Here is a 21,658-nt window from a genome sequence, read left to right as displayed (position 1 = left end):
TTATGGAAATAAGAGCAAGGAGCACCTAGGTGACTCAGTCAGCTAAGTATCCTACTCTTGATTTCAGCTCAGGTCATGATCTCATGGTTCATGGGCTCAAGCCCCAAGTCAGGCTCTGCACTGACAATGCCAAGCCTGCTTGGGATCCTCTCCCTCTTTCTGCCCCTCTGCACACTCTTTCTCTCTCTCTCTCTCTCTCTCTCTCTCTCTCTCTCAATCTCCTCTCAAAATAAATGAACATTAAAAAAAAAAACAACCCAATCTACACAATGTCTAGACAATAAGGAATAAAAATGACTGAGGAGAGAGGAATAATAGCATGAAAAAGAGAGTTCTATGTTTTGCTTTCTGTAACTTTAGATGTAGCCTTGAACAGGATGTGTGAATTTTGATGTCTTCATCCACAAAGTAGAAAGTAGCTATCCAAAGTCCCCTTCATCATTGAAGGCGCAAGGTTGTAATATATTTTTAGGTAAAGAAATAATGCTCTAAGTCCATTACAACACTGGAAGTTAACCATGTTGCTTCTAAATTTGCATTAGAATACTTTGAGGCTGAGTTAAGTACATGTCTCAAGTTATATACAATTCATTGACTGTTACTTGGCTTTGCTTTTGCATTGTCATCTATACTTAACCAAACCCTATCACTAATTAGGATTTACTGAATGACAAGCTCAGTATATTTATCAGGATTTTTTTACTGTAACAGTAAGAAACTCAGACTAGCTTAAGTGAAAAAACAAACAAACTGTATTAACCAGTAATTCCAAGGATGAACTATATATATTAAGCACATTTGGATCCAAAAATCCAAATAATGCTCTGGAGACACACTCTTGTCTCTCATCTCTGTTAACTTACCCTTTTTCATATTTGCCTTATTCTTTCATTTCAGATGGGCCAGGAAAGATGACCCCAGCTTCTATAGCTCCTGGAAGAAAAGCCATCTGGACTCTCCAAATCACTTGTTAAGGGCGATTCTGATTGGCCAATATCTGGGTCATGTCTCATGCCACATAGAATGGGTTTCCCAATAAAAAGAAATCTGTTTCCAGAAGAAAGGAGAAAAGAGGTTACTATATATTCTTGCTATTACAAGTGTCCAAACCAGCAGCAATGGCGTCACCTAGGAGTGCATTAGAAAAGCAGAATATCAAGGTCTACCCCAGAATACTGACCCAAAATTCCTGTTTACATGGTTCTCAGGTAATCTGTAAGTACAGTAAAATTTAAGAAGCTGTGTAGCGCACCAAAGAGACAAAGACAAAACAGGCAACTTTGTTTTCAGGAGTCCCAAGCTGTAACTGAGTTGAGGATTTGGAGTACTTGATAAGTGAAAAATAATTGTGGCATTTTAAATCTCAAAACCTGTTTATGGCTTGATATTTTTGAGATATAACTTTTTAACTATAATAATTGGTGGCAATTACACCTCCAGAATTCCTATATCAACAACAGTATTTCTCACAACATCCATATCTGAATGATGAAATATTTTGCCTTTTTATGTCTTGATTTCAAAATCAATAGGAGATACATTTTTCAATACATGAGAGAAAAACTTACTGATAAAATTAATTTGACTTAACTTACTGATAAAATTAATTTGACTTTTGAGGAACTAGTCTAAATAACCAGGAAATGCTGTGGTAAATACATGAATATGAAAAGATGACTTCAAATCCAAGACAGCTAGTAATATAGAAAGCGAAACACACCAGCCCAACTGGAAATAGAACCAGTATCACTGTCTTTACTGAATAGCACAAAACTAACATATAAGGACAAGAATATATTATTTTCAAACCAGCTTCACAGACACCAACTTTGGCAGATGGTGTCAAGATATTATAAAGCCAAAAAAGGGGGGAAACATTGCTTTAGAATAGGTTCTAGCATTTGTATGTTAAGGTGTATAGCCTAATGTGATTCAAGAGAACAAGTTTATGACATACTAGGAATTTCTGATACATTGTAGCTAATTCTAAGTAGAAATGGATTTTCCTACTTCTAAATTCAAGACTTACATAAGTTCTCAACATCAATTTCCAATCCAAACAAAATGATTATTACCTCTGGCACTGGTAGGTCTCTGGGAATGTTAATATATTAAGTTAAAATAGTGCATTAAAACATCTTGGTATAATTTAGAGATTTATTTACTAGTTACACAAAACAGTCTTACCAGTGAACAGAAGAATGTGAAAGATTAAAATACATTGTCCTAAGATGATAAATCTAACAGTTTCTTCTAACAACTGATGAAAGTCAAATTATTACATTCTTATTACTTTAGATGACATGAATTTTTGCCAAATGAAAAGCTATCTGATCCTTACTGAATATAGGAAAGTATATGAATTAGATCATCTTTTTCTAATGAATTAATAGTGTAACTAATGATAGAAATGCAAAAAAAAATTGTTAGAATAAGCATCCAGTTTCTGCTTTTTTTTTTAAGGAAATCAACATTTCTACCTTCTAGTGCAAGGCACACTTTTATAATGTACACATATACATGTGTACATTCTTAATAGGTCTGAATCCCAAAAGGTTAGTACTCAAGATGTTTAGATCAAAAGGAAAATAACAGGAAACTAAGATATAACACACTCATCATGTAAACAAACAGGATGCTAGCAGCCTACAAAAGTATATCCAGAGCCCACAACAACAAAATTGCACATGCATTCTTCCCCAAATTGTTAATTCCAAAATTAAAACAGCAAAGAAAAAAATGTTCACTCCGCTTACTATTCTTCCTCCTATGAGGAGAGTCAACTTTAGGAAACCCTTGTGAGGAACCAGCCATAACAGTGCATGCTGTGTAGAGAAGTAGTGGACAAATGCCTCAGACTGATAAGCTTTTATGAGTGCCTTGAGCAGACTGACCAGGAAAGCCCAATAAATTCCTTCATTACACTGTCCTCTGTATTAGTTTCCTACTGGCTGCCTTAACAAAGTACTTTAGACCAGGAGAGTTAAAACAACTAAACTTTGGGGTGTCTGGTTTAAGCATCCAACTATGGCTCAGGTCATGAACTCATTGTTTGTGAGTTCAAGCCCCATGTCGGGCTTTCTGCTGTCAGCACAGAACCCGTTTTGGATCCTGTGACACCCGCCCCCCTTGCCCTCCCCTGCTCATGTTCCCTCGCTCGCTCGCTCACTCTCAAAAATAAAATAAACATAATTAAAAAAAAAAAATTTATTCTCTCACAGTTCTGGTGGCTAGAAGTCCAAAATCATGGCAGGGCCATGTTCCTTCTCAAGTCTGGAGAGGCAGAGCTTTCCTTTTCTTGCTTCTGGTGGTGGCTGGCAATCTTTGGCAGTCCTTGCATTATAGATGCATCACTGGAATCTCTACCTCTTTATCTAATGTCCATCTTCTCCCACTGTATCTCTGTCTCTTCTGGCTTTCTCCTCTAAGTCTCTCCTCTTCTTATATAGACATAGTCATAATGGATTAAGGGCCCACCCTACTCCAATATGAGCTTATATTAACTATTTATATCTGCAATGACCCTGTTCCAAATAAAGTCATATTCTGAGATATTGGGGATTAGAGTTTCAACCAATCTTTTTGGGAGATGCAATTGAATGCATAGCAACTTCCTTTCCTCCAAAAGAGAAAACACGGTAACAATGTAGTACCTATAAGGAAAAGCTACCTATTTAGAGGAAATACAGTTAGCCATTATTCCTCACTTTATAGAGCAGATTTAGCCCTGAGCTGTAAAACCACTATAAATCAAAGGAAACATTCCCTCCCTCTCCCACCCCTTTTCCCTGATGAGATACTGTATCGGGTGAGCACTCATGTGGGAGACAAGGAAACTAAGTTCTGGTCCACAGACACTAAGTGGCTAAATGAACTTCAACAAGTCATCTGACTTTCCTGGGGTTCCATTTCCTATTTCCTAATTGAACAAACTCTAAAAAAAAAATAAACTCCTCTTGCAGCAATACCTTTCTATTCAGAGAACGTTATATAATTGAGTTAAAATACCGTAACCTTGTGCCCAGACTCTGGACTTCAAGACTTTATATTGTAAAACTTGTAATTTCCCTACATTTAAACCAACATGGTAGCTTAAAACTTAACACAACTGAGTTTCACTCTAGAAAAGAATGTATGTAAGCTGCTGTTTTATTTCAAAACAGTAAGAGCTCACCATATTCTTTTATAGCTAGCCATGATATCATCCAATATCCATGGTGTTTTAAAAAGTGCATTGTTGGGGTCCTGGCTGGCTCAGTCAGTTGAGCATCCCACTTCAGCTCAGGTCATAATCTCACGGTCCAAGAGTTCGAGTCCCACATCAGGCTTACTGCTATGATGTCAGAGCCCTCTTCAGATCTTCTGTCTGCCTCTCTCTCCGCCCCTCCCCGACTCATGATCTCCCAAAAATAAACATTATAAATAAATACATAGATATATTAAAAATAATAAATAAAATAAATAAATAGCGTATTATGTCAGGAATTAAGAATCCTAGACCCGCATCTTCCTCTAGGAAGCTGATCCCCTTGTACACATCAGTGACCTCTCTGGACCTCTGTTTCTTCAATCTTCACCATTTAGAATGAAACTTTACCATGGCTTCTGCAGTTTCTTCTAGTCAAATAGTCTACTAGGCTACCTCTTATTCAAAGGGATGACATTCATCTGAGACACTGCTTTTAGAATGCCATATAATCAAGCTATGGGCATACCTTGGAGATATTGCAGGTTCAGTTCCAGACCATATCAATAAGGTGAATATTGCAATAAAGCAAGTAAAATAAATTTTTTGGTTTCCTAGTGCATATAAAAGTTATATTTACACTACACTATAATCTATTAAGTATGCAAAGCATTGTGTCTAAAAAAAAAACCAATGTGTACACCTTAATGAAACAGTAATTTATTGCCAAAAAAAAAAGGTAACCATCATCTGAGCTTTAAGCAAGTAGTAATCTTTTTGCTGGAGGATGGGCTGATGGCTGCTGACCAATCAGGCTGGTGGTTGCTGAGATTGGGGTGGTTGTGATAAATTCCTTTTTCTTTTTTTCTTTTAATGTAAACTCTATGTCCAACATGGGACTCGAACTCACAAGAGTCACATGCTCTACCAACTGAGCCAGCCAAGCGCCCTTGGTTGTGGTAATTTCTTAAAATAAGACAGCAATGAAGTTTGCCACATCAACTGACTCTTCCTTTTATGAGTCATTTTTCTGTAGCATGTGAAGCTGTTTGATAACATTTTACCTATGGTAGAACAATCAAAATTGAAATCAATCCTCTCAAACACTGCCACTTCATCATCAACTAAGTTTACGTCATATTCTAAATCTCTTGTCATTTCAACAGTCTTCACAGCATCTTCACCAGAAACAAATTCCATCTCAAGAAACCATTTTCTTTGCTCATTCGCAAGAAGCAACTCCTCATCTGTTAAAGTTTGATAGTGATGCTGCAGCAATTCAGTCACATCTCCAGGCTCCACTTATAAATCTAGTTCTCCTGCTATTTCCACCACATCTGCAGTCACTTCCTCCACTGAAGTCTTGAACCTCTCGAAGTCATCCATGAGGGTTGGAATAACTTTTTTTTTTTTTTTTTCAATGTTTATTTATTTTTGGGACAGAGAGAGACAGAGCATGAACGGGGTAGGGGCAGAGAGAGAGGGAGACACAGAATCGGAAACAGGCTCCAGGCTCTGAGCCATCAGCCCAGAGCCTGACGCGGGGCTCGAACTCCCGGACCGCGAGATCGTGACCTGGCTGAAGTCGGACGCTTAACCGACTGCGCCACCCAGGCGCCCCTGGAATAACTTCTTACAAACTCCTGTTCCTGTTGATATTTTTACTTTTTCTCATGAATCACAAATGTTCTTAATAGTATCTAAAATGGTGATTTATTTCCAGAAGGTTTTCAATTGACTACCCAGATCCATCAGAGCAATCATTATCTTTAGTAGATACATACAGCGTAATGTATTTCTTTAATAACTAAGACTTGAAAGTTGGGGCTCCTGGCTGGCTTAGATGGCATGTGACTATTGATCTTGGGGTTGTAAGTTCAAGTCCCACATTGTGTATAGAGATAACTTAAAAATAAAATCCTAAAAAATAATAATACATCTTTGCATACACACACACACACACACATACACACACACACAATTACTTGAAAGCTCCACATGGTCAGCACAGAGTCCAATGAGGGGCTCAATCTCATGAACCATGAGATCATGACCTGAGCAGAAATCAAATGTCAGATGCTTAACCAATTGGGCCACTCAGGAGTCCCTGGAGTGGCACTTTTTAATTTGCTTCCAGAACTTTTTCTTTTCATTTACAACTTGGCTAACTGTTTAGCATAAGAGACCAATCTTTTGGCCTGTCTTGACTTTTGACATGCCTTCCTCACTAGGCTTATTTATTTCTAGTTTTTTATTTAAAGTGAGAGACCTGTAACTCTTTCATATGAACACTAAGAGGTCATTGTAGGGTCATTACTTGGCCTACTTTCAATAATGTTGTGTCTCAAGGAATAGGGAAGCCCGAGGAGAGGGAGAGGGAGAGGGACGGGGAACAGCCTGTCAGTGGAACAGTCAGAAGACACACAACATTTATCAATGAAGTTCACAGTCTTATAGGGGTGTGGTTCGTGTTGCTCCAAAAGAATTACAACAGCAACATGAAAAATTACTGATCACAGATCACCATAACAAATATGATAATAATGAAAAATTTTTCTGAGAATTACCAAAATGTGACACAGGGACAGTGAGCAAATGCTGTTGGAAAAATGGCCCCGATAACTTGCTCAACACAAGGTTGCCACCAACCTTCAATCTGTAAAAAACACAGTGTCCACAAAGTGCAATAAAGTGCAGTGTAATGAAATGAGGTGTGCCTATACGTAATTTGGGATTCATGTGGTTATTTAGGCAAAAATCTCTCTCTTACTTAAGGTAACTAAAATCTTCCCAATTCTAACATGAAGGTATGTATTTTTACCTATAGCATTGAACAACTGTAATATATACTCCTAATGCTAAGATATAGATCTAAAATATTTCATGACATGACTAGTAAATAAGGAATATATTTGGTTTTCTAAAACTTATCTAGCAAACATTAATCCACAGAGTAGCCAAGTCTTAGTTGGTATAAGGGTCAGAAGAGAGTAAAACTTCTAAGATCTGGCTCTTATTCAGGAGCAACTGCAAAGTCACCTGCCTGCTTACTTATGGGAAAGATACCAGTGACTCTGGTTTACATAAATGGAGGGAGGAAGATGGTAGGCAAGCTGAAACATTCCTTTGAAGGGAACTTGAATATTTCTCTGTTCACCTTAATGTTGTTTACTTCAAAGATAATCTCCAATTTAGTGTTAACACTAGATTCTCTCAAGACGAAAAAATGAACCTGGGATATTTCCATTTGGGACAAGGCTGCTAAGGTACACAGTAGAAAAACCTGGAGAAAAACAGCTGTATAAAGTTTGGACTACAATCCCCTCTTATTACATAGTGAAATTTTCTTCCAAAATACCCTGGGCTCAGCTCTAATGGAATACAACATAATAGAGTTTTGTTACCTTAGGGTATTATCTATACCATTCTATGCCTCTTTGACAGTTAGCTTTCTTGATTCAATAAAGAAGAAGAAAATTGGTCCAATTTAAGAAAAATCTATTAACTTGTTTAGTTCTCTAAGGTACTATTCTTCAGCACATTGAAGCACTCGCTAACAAAATAACATCATAGAAATCGAAAAGATCTGACCAGGTAGAACTGGGAGTATATATTCTTAAATTAGGAGAGAGAGTGTATGTCTGTCTGCCTTAATCTTCTTCCTCATAAGCCCATGTAGAGTGATTTGTGGAACTATGGCACATGTGTATTTTGCCTTGGCTTGTCATATAAAATACCATCCTATGAAGCTCCTATAATATGCCAGGTACTATGCAAGGTCTCTTCATGTACATCTACCTTATTGCTTATATGCTTACAGTCACTTTCAAAGACAGCTGTTACATGTATTTTTCAGTTGGGAAAACTGTTTTCAAAAACAGTTAAGCAACTGTCTCAAATCATACACCAGTCAAATTAAAGACTAACGATTCACATCCAGGACTATCTGGATTTAAAGTCCTGGTATTTTATGGATACCTGGCTAGCTCAGTTGAAAAAGCCCCGGACTCTTGATCTCAGGGTTGTGAGTTTGAGCCCTACATTGGGTGTAGAGATTACTGAAATAAATTTTTTTTACTATTTATTTTTGAGAGAGAGACACACACACAGAGTGAGTGGGGAAGGGGCTGAGAGAAAGGGAGACACAGAATCCAACGCAGGCTCCAGGCTCCAAGCTGTTAGCACAAGCCTGATACGGGGCTTGAACCCACGAGCCGTGAGATCATGATCTGAGCCAAAGTTGGTCACTTAACCAACTGAGCCACCCAGGCGCCCCTGAAATAAATGTTTAAAAGCTTAAATAAATAAAATCCTGGCATTTTATTATAACATTAAATATATTATTAAATATATTAAATGTATAATATGCATTTAAATTAAATATATTATTAACTCCTTATCTGACTCAATTCTTTGTCTTCAGAAAGCCCCAAGATAGCATAAAATTCATTGATCCACACCAGGACTCCACAAGAACTAGACATTAGAATGGCAAATACTGCTCGTAGAAGAGAAGAGGTTGGAGGATCTAAAATATTGGGTACAGTTGTGGGCAGCTCTGAGCTCCAAAGGGAGGAGTGAGAAATTCAAAGGCAGACCAACCACACGTTGTCTTCACAAAGGTAGACCCAACCGTTAGCTGCTAGTACAGGGAGAAAGGTCACTGAGAGCAGAACTGCCAAGAGAAAGCTGAGGTAGGCCCAGGAGAAAGGACCTGCTTCCAAAGGGAAAACTAGGTCATAGTGCAATGCTCTCCCAGGATCCCTGCCCACTGGGAATACCCCAGTGAAAGTACCTGGACTGGTATGACAGTCAGATGACTCCTCTGAAAACCGAGCTAATTAACCCCTTCATGTGATGGAAGGAATATTTCAGCTTATCATTTCTTCAGTGTATAAGTAATAAATGATGATCAAACAATCAATTAAATGGAAATGGGAAAGCTGCTGGACTTTAAAACATCTCTGACGCATAGTAGACATTGTGGATTTTAAACTTCTAACATTCATCCATTCTATCATCAACCAACAAATGATCATTTCACATGACACTTAGGTCTATGCATGCCCTGAGAAAATCAGAACTAAATCTATCAAAGTTTCAATAGTCTCACACCATCATGCCACTTGCTATTGCTAGATACTTCAGGGAAATGATGATTGTTAGCCCTTTTCTTTCCATCCATCTCTACATATTTTCTCAAAGAGATCATTCATTTCCTTAGCTTCAATTATCAACCCCATGATAAAAACTTTCTAAAAACTATTATTTCTAAAATAATTCTCATCCTTCTGCATGGACCCAATCCCACCCCCATAACTTCCCTCTTTATGGAATTTCTGGTCTCTGTTCAAAGTTCCATCCTCCTCACCCTTTCATTCCATGTCTCAGTTATGAAGTCCCCTCTATGCCAATCAGTTATGAAACTTTCTCAGTCTTTTCTGTAAGACCTCCATGGTACCTGGCCCTTTCCCTCAAGCCCCATTGCTACCCTCCTCATCTGGGTGTTTATCCTTTCACACACTTCATACTTCTTTCCACCAATTCCAAAATCCTAGCTTAAGCCTCAAATTCTCCATACAGTTTTTGGGCCATTCCAATCTTCAGTGATCCTGGCCACTCTGGAGTTCTCCCAGCATTACTCTACCTCACAGCATTTGTTCTAGTTTTTGATTGCCGCCCAGTGAATATTTCATCCCGCCCCACCCAACCCCCAACCATCACAATGCCCAGTCCACCTTGGACACAGAACTGATGCTCAAAAAATACTTGGGCAATGATTAACATCTCAACACTGCTATCTACTGAATAGCAGATAGCAGTGTTCCCCCCTCTAATTAATATGGTGAAGCCCTAATGCCCAATAGGACTATCTGAAGATAGGACCTTTAGATGGGAATTTAAGGTAAATGAGGTCAGAAGGGAGGTGTCCTAATCTGGTAGGAATATGGCCTTAGAAGAAGAGGATAAGAGAGTTCTCCTCCTGTTTGTCTCTCTGTCTTTCGCTGCCATGAGGACACAGCAGAAAGGCGGCCATCTGTAAGTCAGAAATAGAGCTCTCACCAGAACCCAGCCACACTGGCATCCTGATCTTGGACATGTCAGCCCCCAGAACTGTGGGAACATAAATATGTATTGTTTAAGGCTCCCAGTCTATAGTATTAAGGATTCATCCTCATAAAAGAAAAGAAGGACTACAACATGAAGTACTTTTTTTTTTCTATATGTGAGGTAGCAACTCAGAGGATGATCATACTTAACGAAGTTTCTTCCTAGCGGTGAAACTTCTAAAGAAGGTGTCTCTGTCCAGCTGTCTACATCTCCTTCAGTGTAATAATTTTCCCCACCGCACCCTTTTAGCCATGAGGTACGGATGAGCTAATAAAGAATAAGCCCTGGTTAGCTCAATCTTGTCACACTGGCCACATTTAAACATTTAAGGATGGGCAAATGACCCAGTGCTGACCAGAGATGTATATAAGACTTTTTTGAGGATTTCTGGGAAATTTCCTTGCTCTTACCAAAAAGTGATCCGGACAGATACTCTCTTTGTCACAGGAACTACTATATGTGGAATTGCTTCAGGTGTTTATTTACAGTGTAGGAAGCCAGGCTAAAAATGAAGCAGACAATCAAAGAGGGGCAGAGCTGAAAGACTCAATGGGAAATAGAATTGTAGTCTTGATCTGGTTATGCCTGAAGCCTGATCTCCCACTGCACTCTATTGAGCCAGTAAATTTCCTTCATTGCCAGTTTGAATCCGGTCTTCAATTACTCACAACCGGAAATATCTTTCTTATAGAAGGGAAAGCCAAGCTAAGCCCATTAAAATGAGGATATTATTATTCACAAGAGAGAATTCAGAACTTTTCATTCTTTGTGTCTCAATCTGACCCAATTCATACCTGAAATGCTTTCTAAGGACATTTGTAACTACTTTACAATACTGTATCTTTCTGTGAATGCTGGTCCATTCCACAGCCTAAGGCACTGTGAGTACACTAAATTGACATTACATTAATTTGTCCTCTCAGAACAACAAGCTAGAGCCTCTGATCGAATAGATAAAACAACAGAATAAACATTTGAAGATGCAATGCAAAGGCATATCTTTAGGAGGACCAAAACTCTACTAAGAAGAATTGAGGACTAATCATAAGACGACCGAAAAAAGCCTGGGTCCTACAAAAAAGCAGAAACAGAATCAGCAGTATAAAAACTGTGGAAGACAATGAAGTAGCAGGAGGTCCAGAGCCACATATTTTTGTTATGGTTGAGATAACACACTTTAGCTAAATTCTGTTTCTGGTTCCAAGCCTAATTTAAAAAAAAAAAAAAAAATCATTCTCAGTAGAAAAATTCAAAGAAGATCTAACAACCACAGATTAAGATCTATGAAGAAAAGTTTAAAGCCAGGATAATATAGCCCAGGGATCACAATACCAAATGCTTTCAGTGAGCGGGCAGGTACTGTGTATGAGCAGACTGTGTGTAGTGGGGAGTGGAGAGGACTGAGAATTAGTGCTCTGTTCAAAGTGCACAAGGGTTACTCCGCTTCAGTTGATTCCTGCCCTGTAGAAATATTAGCCTTGTGTTGTCAGATTTTCTATTTTTTTTCAAGAGGACCTGGAAATGTGAGGGTGCCTGGGTGGCTCTGTCGGTTAAATGTCCAACTCTTGATCTCAGCTTAGGGTCGTGGGTTCAAGGCCCACATTGAGCTCTGTGCTGGGCATGAAGCCTACTTAAAAGAAAGAGAAAGAGACAAAGAGAAATTGGAAATGTGGGTATATAGGGAGTATGTGTGTAAAATCAGCTAATCAGGAAAATAAAATAAAATAAAAAAACACTGCTCAGTCCAAAACAAGGAAAAAGAAAAAAGAAAGTCAGTGAGCCGTTTCTCTGAGCTATTCTGTAGAGAAGTCAACTTAAAGGTTTTTCCAGCTTTTTCTGACCACAACCTAAAATAAAAAATACATTTTATGTGGCAACCTAGAACAAATATACAAAATAAACATAACTGAATTAGAGAAAAAAAAGTTATTTTAAGGGTTGCACTTGATGGGGAACCTGGGTGGCTCAGTTGGTTAAGCATCCAACTCTTGATCTCGCCTCAGGTCATGATTTCACAGTTCATGAATTCAAGCCATACACCGGGATCCACACTGAGAGCACAAAGCCTACTTGGTATTCTCTCTCTCTCCCTTTCTCTTTGCCCTCCCACCTCTCTCTCTCTCTGAAAATAAATAAACTTTTAAAAAAAGGTTGTACTTGATATTTTTATTTAATTTTGTTTTATCTTATCTTATTGCATTATACTTTATTTTTTTAAAGCTGGTTGTGACTTATTAAATAGATTTTATAACTCATGAATAGATTATGATATAAAGTTTAAAAAACACTCCTATAAATTTTTCTTCAAATTCCTCTATGCATTTTTTAAATTTTTTTAGAGTTTATTAATTTATATGTGGGGAGAGAGGGCACAAACAGAAGGGCAGTAGAGAGGGAAGGAGAGAGAGAATTCCAAGCAAGCTCCAAGCCGTCAGCCCAGAGCCCAATGTAGGTCTTGATCTCATGAACCGTGAGATCATGACCTGAGCCTAAATCGAGACTGGGTGGGACTCTCAACCTACTGAGCCACCCAGGCCTCCCCCTTCTATATATTTTTTAAAATGTATCTTTCCTTCTCTTCAAAGAACAGCACAAGAAGGGATACAAACCTGTAAATGTTGCTTGAGGAGTGTAGGTCAGAAGAGATGACAGTAATAGCTACCAGGGGTTGAGCACTTTTCCAGGAGTATGGTTCAACCCATGTGCTCTAGGACCACCCTGCAGGATTCTAATCCCAGCATGGCCACCTACAAGCTGTGAAACCTTAGGCGAGTTACTTAACCACTCTGTGTCCAGTTTCCACATCTGTAAAAAGGAGATAACAATGATACAAATGCCTCATGAGGCTTTTGTGATGATTGCTGTAAACTTAAAGCTGTGCACGTATAAGACAATGTATCACACATAGCAAATACCATAGTAGAAGTGTTTGCCATTGTCATCAGTAGTACTTCATAGAAGTTATATTATTTAGCTTTCCAATAATCATCAGGAACAGTATAACAGAGCCGTTTAACAGTCCCATTTATAGCCGTTAAATAGTCCTGTTTATACTTCAACAAAGAAGTAGGTAGGAATGACTACCTTTTATTCAGGGCATCCATCCTTCATAGGTGACTCAGGGGTGAACCCTAGTTGGTAAGGTGATCACAATAAACCTTCTCCCTTTGTCGGTGATGGCTTAAGAAAGAGCATGTGAATTACTTCTGGCCAATGAACCACATGGCATCCAGGAAGTGTTTCTCCCTTAAAGTAAAATGGAAGGAGAAAACATCCTATCTTCTTCCGCTGCATGTTATTATGTCTAGATGTGATGCCAGAAAGGGCAGCATGCCTTTAGCAATCATGAGGGAAACCAGTAAAGAACAAAGGGAAAGGAACACTCGCGTATACAAGGAGGAAGGGCACCATCCCCATTACAGATGGGGAAGGTGAGGGATAAAATAGGTATAGGAAGTTTTCAAAAATGACACTCAGGGGGCGCCTGAGTGACTCAGTCGATTAATCTCATTTTCTCGGGGTCCGTGAGTTCAAGCCCCCCATAGGGCTCTGTGCTGACAGCTCAGAGCCTGGAGTCGGCTTTAGATTCTGCATCTCCCTCTCTCTCTGCCCCTCCCCCACTCATGCTCTGTCTTTCTCTCTCTCTCTCTCAAAATAAATAAACATTAAAAAAAATCACACTCACAAAGTTGTCCATTCTTTACCCATTATGCTACAACAGCCCTATCCTAAAGAACGTCAAATTTTTTTAGTTTATTTTTATTTATTTTGAGATAGAGATAGAGAGCTAACGGAGGAAGGGCGGAGAAAGAAGGGAGACAGAATCCCAAGAGGGCTCTACAATGATGGGCTCAGCGGACTCAGTGCAGAGCCTGATGCGGGACTTGAATTCACAAACCGTGATATCATGACCTGAGACAAAATCAAAAGTCTGACGCTTAACTAACTCAGCCACCCAGGTGTCCTGGAACACCATTTAAAAAAAAAGAAATGTTTATTTATTTTGAGAGAGAGAGAACAGAGGAGGAGCAGAGAGATAGGGAGAGAGACAATCAATCCCAAGCAGCCTCCACACTGTCAGTGCAGAGCCCGACACAGGACTTGATCCCACAACCATGACCCGAGGTGATATCAACAGCCGGATGCTCAAACGACTAAGTCATCCGGGTGCCCCAAAGAACATCATTTTTTGTTAAATGTCCTGAAGATATGGGAAACATTTCCAGAATCAGTTGTCCATCTCAAGACCTTTAAGGTTAGTTAACATGGTCATTTGTTAGGGGTAGGTAGGTTGTGATCCTGTCAATATGTACAGTATTGATATATTTACTTTATGCCATACTATGCTACTTAGTACATGTTGATTACTTTGCAGCTATTCTCTTCTTATTACATGTCTATAGATTAGTTTCTCTCTAACTAGGCTGTCGATTCCATAATTATTCTGATGAACAACCTTAAGCCAAGGTGTTATTGACCAATAATAGATTAACAAATCCCTGTTTCCAGACTATGTTTTTAACATGTGTCTTCACTAAGAGAATTTAAATACTCTGTAATTACAGAGACTCTGGCAGGGATATAAGACATATTAGGGGTGCAAAGTGACCATTTTGACCCCTAAAAATAACACCCCTTAATCAGCTGCCTTGGTCTCTGAGTCTGACATTTTTCTTCTAAAACCTAGCAGGCATAATATTCTCCATGGCAACCTCCCTTATTATTCCAGTGAACGCCAAGAATACCTAAATAAAAAAGTATTACATAGGCATGATGTTTAAGTACTAAGTCACAGGGCACCTGGGTGGCTCAGTCGGTTGAACGTCCAACTTCAGCTCAGGTCATGATCTCCCGGTTCACTGACAGCTCAGAGCCTGGAGCCTGCTTTGGCTTCTGTGCCTCCCTCTCTCTCTCTCTGCCCCTCCCCTGCTCACACTCTGTCAATCTCTCTCTCAAAAAATAAATAAACATTAAAATAAAATTCAAACAAAAAAAATGTACTAAGTCATTTCACAAAGCTAAAACAACCTCTTGGTTTTTTGAATCAATATTTTGATTCTAAGAAACACACTTTTATTTCACATTTTAACAAGTCTTAAATTGGTTAGTATCTTGCTACCTTTGTTGATTCCGGCTGGAATCATGATGCACTTGCTACTGACTGTACACAAACTTTTAGTTATTTCTGGAGGCAACACTGAAAACTCTAAACCCATGTCATCTTAGGACCCATTGTGTTGCACTTGTCCAAAAACCTTCTGATGATACCTTTTGGTAAGATGAAAAAAGCCACAGGGGCACCTGGGTGGCTCAGTCGGTTAAGTGCCTGACTCAGGTCATGATCTCACAGTTTGTGAGTTTGAGCCCCGTGTCGGGCTCTGTGCTGACAGCTCAGAGCCTGGAACCTGCTTCAGATCCTGTGTCTCCTTCTCTCTCTGCCCCTCCCCTGCTCACACTCTGTCTCTCTCTGTCTCCCAATAATAAATAAATTTTTAATAAAAAAATTTTTTAAAGATGAAAAAAGCCACAAGCATCAAAACTTATAAATAGTGTTAGAAGCTTGGGAGCAAAATGTAGAACAATCATAGTAAAGTTGTCTTTTTGAAAATGTTGCATTAACATCTATAGGCATTGATAAATGCAATTCAAGAGTAAATCTGAAAAGCTGGACTCCAAAGAAATTTTCAGAACACCCTAACTATTTGGTTTCTATTTTCCTTTTTCTATATACAAAAGTAAAATACAACAAAATGTATATCTAAGTCTAAAAGACCTCTTTCAAATGTCTTTAAGGTCGTGAATTTAAGCCCCACATTGGGCATAGAGTTTACTTAGTAATAATTTTTAAAAAGCCAACCTAAAAAACCACACATATCAAAAGAGAGCAATAATTCTACCTTATAAAAAGAACTAGGTCATAGTTTAACTGGCATCATTTTTTCTTTTTTTCTGTTTTTTTCTTAAGGTCATGTTTATTATTTCCAAATAAATATCCACATATTCTAACACCATTTATTTTTTAAAAAGCTATCCTTCATTGAATTACCTTAGTGTCTGTGTAAACAAACAAAAAAATCAATTGGTATTTTGAATGTGGGTCTATTTCTGGACTCTTAATCTTAGCCATTGACCTGATGTCTACATATATTTCTTTTTTTTTAAGTTTTTATTTTAATCACCCAGTGCTCATTACGTTAAACGCACTCCTTAATCCCCATCACTTATTTCACCCATCCCCCTACCCATTATTTTTTTTCTTTCTTAATGATATCTAAAATAATGGTGCATTTGCAAGTCAAAGACATCTTGAAGTCTATGAATATGTTATTCACAGAAGAGCAAACAGGATGAGAAAGGCTAAATGGCTTACACACACACACACACACACACACACACACAGTTTCCACAGGACTAGAAAATGCATCTTTTCCATGCACTGCAATATTTTGCCTCTCCTTTGATGAGTACCTGGGCATGAACTAGTTTCCTAAGGTTCTCTCTAATCCAAAGATTCAATTTGGAGAGTATATTTGCCACCCATAGACTGTTATGTGTATTGTTTCTATAAGACATAGTGCATATGAAATGGAAAATGACATGGCAGGGGTAGTTTTTTCTCTTAATGTAAATCACTCTGAAGGAAGAACTTGATTGTCCAGATTGTAGGCAGGGACTGCAGTCTGTAAGACACAGATTGTATATGTTAGAGGAAAAGCCACATTGCGCACACGTGCTCTGTCTGCTATGACACGTATGCTCCGTGGGGTCCTATCGGCCCCTGGAGAAAGTTGTGTGCTTTTGCTAGGCTGACGTGCAAAACACACAGTGCAAAATGTTCTGATGATCTGATGACTATGTTTCAGAGTTTAGCTTCAGTGATCAATTGTGTAAAGAACAGATCAAAATCTTCCAAGATCTTAAAATGTGAAAGTGCCTTAAGGGAATTCTAGTGTGATCCCACAGTGTTTGTTAGCTCAGATTCTTACGAGCTCCTGCTGGACTTGCAAGTAAACATTTCTCTGAAAGAAAAAATACCCTGAGGGAAAAGTTGGACACAATATTAAGAGTTCCTGGACTGTGTGATGGTGCTGAAGTACTTGGAGTTTAAGAGATGAGTCTAGCAAAGATTATATACCTCTTAGTCCACATGGAGAATGCAATGCTTTAAATTAAAAACAATAAATCTTCCTAAACTCCAGTTTTCTGCCAATAATGATCTGGAAACTGAAACACAGATCATTCATTTGAACAGATCTATGAAAGGGAAAGGACAAAATCCAAGAGAATTTTTCCTGTCATGAAGCCTTTGAGAGCAGTTTGCCAAAAGGACAGTTTCTGGTTACACTGACTATTGAAGTGGGGTCTGTAGGAAGTGGGGGCAGGGACAAGAGAAAGCCTCATGGATTGTAAAGAGACAAACAGATGGGCTCTCAATCAGACCAATGCCATTAACACCTTATTCTAATTTGATTTTACCTTCTTTTTTATTTATTTATTTATTTATTTTTAATGTTTTATTTATTTTTGAGACAGAGAGAGACAGAGTGTGAGTGGAGGAGGAGCAGAGAGAGAGGGAGACACAGAATCCAAAGCAGGCCCCAGGCTCCAAACTGTCAGGACAGAGCCTGACGCGGGGCTTGAACCCACAAACCTCGAGATCATGACCTGAGCCGAAGTCGGACGCTTAACCGACTGAGTCACCCAGCGCCCCTGATTTTACCTTCTTTAAAGCAAGTTATGAACTATTTAACAAACTAATTTAGGGTTAGATGTTGTGTCCACTGTGATCTCAGCAGCTAGTTGAATTTAGAGATTTTTAGATGATAATTTATTCAACACAATTTCTTGCCAGTTCTCAATTATAAAGTGTTCTGTGGAATCTCTAATAGCCTTAAATATGAATTATTTTTTGTGTGACTCTACAATATTCAGGCCCTGTACCAAAACATCAACTTAAGTTCTTTCATTTGTACCCCTCCTTCAAATAAAGTAATTTGGTACCTATACCAAAATAAATAAATTTTTTAAAAAATAAAATAAAATAAAATAAAATAAATAAAATAAAATAAAATAAAATAAAATAAAATAAAATAAAAAAGAGGCGGCTGCATGACTCAGTCAGTTAAGCATCTGACTCTTGGTTTCAGCTTAGGTCATGATCTTGCAGTTCATGGGATCGAGACCCGGTAGGGCTCCGTGCTGAGAGCTTGGGATTCTCTCTCTCCCTCTCTCTCTTCCCCTCACCTGATCTCTCTTTCTCTCCCAAAACAAATAAATAAACAAACTTTAAAAAAAATAAAATAAAAAACAAACTTAAAAATAAAATAAAGTAATTCAGGCCCTGTGTTCAAGAAGAGGAAAAAATAATCATCAGCCAAAACACTTCTAAGTTATTGTCAGTATTTGTTTGCAATTGGCCTACTTCCTCTTAAGGAAATGTTATATAAATAATCCGGAACATATCTCAGTTGTTCTGGGAGATTATGTCAGTTAAAAGAAGAAAACCTTGAGAAGTATCTTTTTATGAAGTTTAGGCAAAAAAAGTGTTTTTAGGAGTTCCTGGCTGGCTCAGTGGGTACACATGTAACTCTGGATCTCGGGGTTGTGGGTTTAAGCCCCACGTTGGGTGTAGAGATTACTTACAGATAAAATCTTTTTCTTTTTAAGGGTTTTTTGTTGATGTTGTTGTTGCTGTATTTTTCTTTCCTGTAGTGACAGAAGGCTTTTAGAAAGCATAGTTAAAAATAATGCAACATAAAATTTGATAATGGACAAAACCCCTTTTCTAAATCAGTTCCCTTTTCCCTTATTATCCATACAAATTGAAATTTTATTGTAGAATACTTCCAAAAGCATTCAGTTTTGCTGTGATTTTCGTCTCAATTATTTTCGGAGAAGCCAGTCTGGGAATTTTGAACATTTCTGAGATCAATTTCAAACAAATGAATATCTATGTTTCATAGAGACCAGTTTTCAAATGGGTCGATTTTGCATCTCCCCTACCCTTGCCAAACTCCAGGGGACATTTGGCCACGTCTGGATACAGTTTTGGTTGTTACAGCTGGGGGAGAGGCGGACGTGCTACTGGCATCTGGTGGGTTGAGGTCAGGGCAGCTGCTAACCATCTTACAACACAGAGCACAGCCGCTACAACACAGAATTATCCCATCCAAAATGTTCATAGTGCTGAGGTTGAGCAACCCTGATACAGACATATCTTTGTTTCTCTTTATTTGAAGAATGTGAAGATCTGTGTGCCCACAGATCTCTTGGGACACAATGTGGTGCACAGAAAGAGAAAACACTTTATCACACACACTTTCTGCCATGTGCACTGTTGGCACCCTAGACTATTCCACCATGAATTCTTGTTTGGACTTCAACGGCCTCCCCACTTCTGCTCCTTTTATTCCATTCCCTCCAGAAGCAGCCAGAGTTGCTTAAATGACAGGTGGTCTCCCTTGCCGTAGGCCACATTAAGGTCAATACCATCTGAGGCCCTGCAGGATCCCCCTCCTGCCTCCCTCTCTTGCTTAAGCCACACTGGCCTTTTAGCTGCTCCTTTGGCCCTCAGCCTTCCAGTTTTGTCCCCAGCCCTCTTTATTCCTTTTTATCTCACAGATCTAATCTCAGTTCCAGGAAGTCTTCTTTAATCCATCTGCACTAGATGAGCTCCATCTGCTAGAAACCCCACAGCCCCTCTGTACTTTTTTCTTCATAATCTTCATAATTTGCAGTATATGCTTGTGTATATTTTTTAATAACACCTATCTATCTATGCCAGTTGACTGTAAGTTTGTGAGTGCAGTCACTACTTAATTTGCTTGTTGTTACCTGGCCAAGGCCCAGCCCAGTACCTGATACAGGAGCTCAATTAAATGTTACTGAATGATTTTTTGCCTTCTAAGATAGTTGGTTGACACAACTGACAGGGTTGGAATAAATGTCTCTTATGTTTATCAATTTGCCAATATAATGCATCTACTTGATATGGAAGGGGAAACACTGAAAAGCATAGTTTACGTGAGAAGAACTTAAGTATTAAACTGCTTTGCAAGATAAAACAACAATTTACAAGGTTTGGAGACAGGGGTGACATGGGAGGGGCCAAAACTGGGGCCTTAAAAATATATAACTTGGGGCACCTGGGTGGCTCAGTTGGTTAAGCATCTGATTTTGGCTCAAGTCATGATCTCACAGTTAGTGACTTCAAGACCTGAGTTGAGCTCTCTGCTGTCAGCACAGAGCCTGCTTCAGAACCTCTGTCTTCCTCTATCTCTACCCTTCCCCCAAGCAGCTTGCTCTCTCTCTCTCTCTCTCTCTCTTTCAAAAATAAGTAAACATAAATATATATATACGTACATATATAAGTAGGGGCACCTGGGTGGCTCAGTCGGTTGAGCTAATGACTCTTGATTTCGGCTCAGCTTATATCTCATGGTTTGTGAGATCCGGTCTTGAATCAGGCTCCTCACTGACAGCACAGAGCCTGCTTGGGATTCTCTCTCTCCCTCTTTCTCTGCCTCTCCCCTACTCATGTGCTGTCTCTCAAAATAAATAAAAATAAAACTTAAAAAAGGTTATATATATATTTATATAGCTATGTATTTATATATAACTAGAAACAAGATGTTCAGGAGACATAGAAATTCTCTGATAGGAATTAACCGCTAGATTTTAGGAGTGATGGTAATGATGTTGAAGTTGTTTCCTGTACTGTGGAGCTCTGTAACCTTTTACTGTCAATACAAATTCCAATTCCAATAAAAATAAAATAAATAAATTTTTAATAAATATATACTTATATAGCTATATATTTATATATAACTAGAAACAATGTGTTCAGGGGACATAGAAATTCTCTGATAGGAATTAACTGCTAGATTTTAGGAGTGACGGTAATGATGTTGAAGTTGTTTCCTGTACTGTGGAGCTCTGTAACCTTTTACTGTTAATACAAATTCCAATTCCAATAAAAGCCTTTGTGCACTTGACCTTGTACCAGTGGTGCTTTGTGAAATGGGAATAATCCAGGTTGTGTCCAATGCTGGGAACAGGATGGAAAAAAGACATTGGAGAGGGGCAGAGTCTGAGATCTCAACAGAGAATAGAAAACTGGAGTAGAATGAAGAGAAACCTAAGCCCCTTGAGGATTACTAAAGACAATGAGATAGATGCTGAGTTTCCCCCATATTTGTATAAAGGGCTTGAGATGGATTTTCAATCCATTTTAGAGGTCTAGTTGCTCCTGAGCAAGTGACACCTTGGCACTGTGTCGTCTGGGTTACATAACAATGGAGAATGAAGAAAGACAGGGTTAAACTCAACAATATCTGTGTTTTCTTTTTTTTAGCATTTCCC

This window comes from Leopardus geoffroyi, chromosome A1, assembly GCF_018350155.1.
Source record: "Leopardus geoffroyi isolate Oge1 chromosome A1, O.geoffroyi_Oge1_pat1.0, whole genome shotgun sequence".
Classification (NCBI taxonomy): Eukaryota; Metazoa; Chordata; class Mammalia; order Carnivora; family Felidae; genus Leopardus; species Leopardus geoffroyi.
This window is presented reverse-complemented; position numbering follows the sequence as displayed.